Source organism: Sinocyclocheilus anshuiensis, unplaced genomic scaffold (genome assembly GCF_001515605.1).
Source record: "Sinocyclocheilus anshuiensis isolate Anshui unplaced genomic scaffold, SAMN03320099.WGS_v1.1 scaffold893, whole genome shotgun sequence".
Taxonomy (NCBI): Eukaryota; Metazoa; Chordata; class Actinopteri; order Cypriniformes; family Cyprinidae; genus Sinocyclocheilus; species Sinocyclocheilus anshuiensis.
In genome coordinates, this window is record NW_015555766.1 from 146,452 (window position 1) to 149,988 (window position 3,537).

Here is a 3,537-nt window from a genome sequence, read left to right on the forward strand (position 1 = left end):
CCCCCCCCCCCCCCCAAAAATCTGACATTAATTATATAAAGATGCTAAAAACTCTATATTTCTGATTTACCTGATAAAACTGCTTAAATATTGTTTTTTACGGTTTACTTTTTTACAATCATATGCAGATTTGTTTTTGTTTTAAATCTTTATAAATATGTACAAAAATTATATAATTGAAATTTACCTTTTAAAATTGCTCAAATATTGTTCTTCAATAGAAGCACTTTGAAAAAAATCACTGAGCCGCATGCACTTTTTTTGCTGATGCTCTAGTGTGCATTATTAAGCACGAAAGTGAATAATGACCCACTGCCATTATCTTGAATTGACAAAACCGGATATTCATTAAAATTCTTTTGTGTTCAGATGAAAAAGAGTCATACAGTATTTAAATTTTTGCCAAACTATTCCTTTAAGAACAGATCAAATTGTCAAGACATTGACATTATGTTCCAAATCCACTGCACATCGTCTAGCTAGTTATGAACGCAAGAACAGACTCCGTGGGAACGGCCCCTCGGCAAGAAGCCAATTCTCATTCATAGATTACCACCTACCCCTCATGTCCCACTTGCCCTTATGCAAAACGAACATACTCCTTACGAGTGTGAACAAGAGTGAACTGTCAATGTACAGACACTCGTGCTCTGCTTGTATTACAGCAGAAAGAAGATGTTTGGCTTCCACCGGCTCTGTCTCTCTACAAACACGGACTTGTGCACCTCTTGTATTACAGCACAGATGGGACTCTTGCTGTCGTCCCTGTGCAGACACACAAACAGCACTCAACACAGTGTTGTAACTCCTCATCTGTCCCAGATCAGTAACAAAACCACTGTAGCCCAGCACTCTCAGGCACTAAGAGTGTCTCTCCTTCAAATAGACCTCTTCAAAATAGGATTACTGTGTTTAGCAGAGGGAACAAAATACTTCTCTGTAGTGGCACTCACACCCAGCTGCTGTGTGGCTCAGATGCTGCACCCACACTTTAGATGTGGAGGATATCTTATGAAAATGTGTCTTGTTCTCGTGCCAATCAGCTGTCGTATCTGAAAGTGTTCACTATTGCCCATAAAATCAAATCTCTCACTCCATACACAGAACCTAGAGCAGAGTTGTCAAACTTTTTGATGCCAAGAACACTCAAATATGATCATGGGTGTAGAATATGCAGGGTTTTCAAGGGCCAGTGTGAATAAATCTATATTTAAATTCAAAGAGACAAAATAGACTATGCATGACCTGACATTTTATTTGTATCCAAAATGAGGTGATGTAAACATTATGGAGCGCTAAACACTCTCATGCATGTTTCATTCATACGCAATGCTGGAGGGCCCTTTCGTGCAGAAAGTCCAAAATGGACTCAGAGGGCTCTAGACAAAAAATAAAAAAAATCAAGGAGCCATTGGCTCCTATAAGAAAAAAAAATAGGCGCCAAATAATTTTTTAGGTGCCACAGAATAAGAGTGTTTTATTTAATTTTTTTTAACACTTAACATTTCAGTCTGTCATGTGTTTATGTTTCGTCTTTTCTTGTCTTTATCAGCATTTTAATCCATCTTGTAGATGTCCTGGGAGCTAAGGATCACTTATATAGGGAACTAAATGTATTTTCCTACTTGAGAACTATATAGTCACAAAGAATTGTTTATTACACAGAGTCTGTGCCAATATCACGGACCATAATTATTTCACCATCAATTGGCTATTGACTGTATTTTGGGCTCCTTCTCAATGCATCCTATCAATGTTGTCATATGTCCTGCACACTTTCAGTCTGTTTTTCTTCATTAGTAACATGCAATTATATAGGAGGTGTTGAATTTTACCTTTAGCTCCTTGCGTTCTTTTTTTATCATGTCAACAGGTTAAGTAAAAATATGAATATGCAATATAGTGCCTAAATTTAGCAAAATGCTCCTCTTTATAGTTATTTTTTTCTGACTGACTGATGAGCTTATGGACGCCGAATGGTTATTCTGAGGTAAATGCATTGTTACGTGGCATTGTTTACAAGCTTTACACGTTTTCCGCAGTTTGAAACACCGAATGAGTGGTTGCATGAAACATTTCAGTAAGATGTACTATATCTTATAAAATAGCTTTTGATGTCCATTCATGTTTATTTCGTACTATAGTTATGAACCCAGTATGGGTTATATTTGTTGGTTGCTTGTTTCTTCCTCTGTTTGTTTTGCAGGATGGAGTTAGGGTGAGTGACGTCAATATGGCTGAGGACTTACACCTAGCTGATGCCGATTGCAAATTTAAAGGTGGCATATCATGAAAATCTGACTTTTCCAGGTTTTAAGTGCTATAATCAGGTCCCCGGTGCATCTACCAACCAAGGAATCGTGAAAAAGATTAACCCAGTAATTTTGTTTTGGTAAGCCTTTTTCTGCAAGCTTCTGAAAAAAACGAGCCTGTCAGATTTTGCTCCCTTGGTGACGTGGCCAAGGGATCTCATTATAATATTACTGCCCCTTAATCTGTAAATTTACATCCACGGCACCATTATTGTGTTTTTGCAAGCGACAACGGTGTACTAGTTCTAATGCCATGGCGAAAGTTTGAGCAAAACACGCTAACTGTTCTGTCTTTGGCTGCACAGACGAGCACAGAACACTATTTACATCTAAAATAAACATGCGATTTTTAAACCGCATAAACACATTTCATTACACCAAATACACAAAATAATGTTCTTTTTAGCAGCATCATATGACCCCTTTAATAAATGTTATTCCCTTTTTTTGATCATGATCCAACGTGTTATCCAACTCTTTCTTTGTCGCGGCTTGCGAGCCGGCCATGGCATAGTAGTAAAGAGAAAGATAATATGGGTTCACTTGCCGCTTGAACTGAGGCGCTAAAGCGATTGTTCATGCCACATTAAAGAGCGCCAAACGGTATTTATTGTTTAATTTCATTATGAATTTGGCAGAATTTAAAGCTGACACTTTATTCAAATGTACCAAAACACAAAGCTTATTGCGGTTATTGGACGGCAAGTGTGCTACAAATAATATGAAGTTCACACATTAACAGAACACAACTAACTAATAACAAGAAGCCATAGTATCGATTATAAACAAATTGTTAATGATAAATTGTTAAAGTCCACACAGCTGACAGCTTTACCTGTTGCAGTTTGTTCAAGTTGTGCATGAAATACACAGTTTTTCTGCACTTTTACTTTTAAAAAAAAAATGTTTTACAAAAGAAACATTTTGACTGATGAAACGTGAAGACAACAATTGTTTTTGAAAACATTGTTTTTCAAGTCATTTCCAGGTAATAAAAAGCATCTGAATAATACAGTGCTAATTGATATAGCATTTATTAAATAGCCTATATCTTCTGCTTTATTCTGTGATAAAAATGGAAAAAGTGTTTGTAGTAAATAAACAAATCATAAAATTGTCATTAAGAAAAAATATTATATAAGAATACAAATAATTGGTTATTGTCCAGCAGTGTATTTGATTTCTCAGATATATATATATATATTAGGGCTGCAACAAACAATTA

General features: G+C 36.1%; 1 protein-coding gene across 1 annotated transcript in view; it reads right to left on the bottom strand.

The window, feature by feature from the left end:
- shank1 (SH3 and multiple ankyrin repeat domains 1) overlaps positions 1 to 757 on the bottom strand; it is a 69,748-nt gene extending 68,991 nt beyond the window's left edge. The window contains 2 exon segments of the mRNA XM_016468028.1: positions 81 to 82; positions 752 to 757. The gene's annotated coding sequence lies outside the window, so the exon portion shown is untranslated.
- Between the last annotated feature and the right edge of the window lie 2,780 nt (positions 758 to 3,537).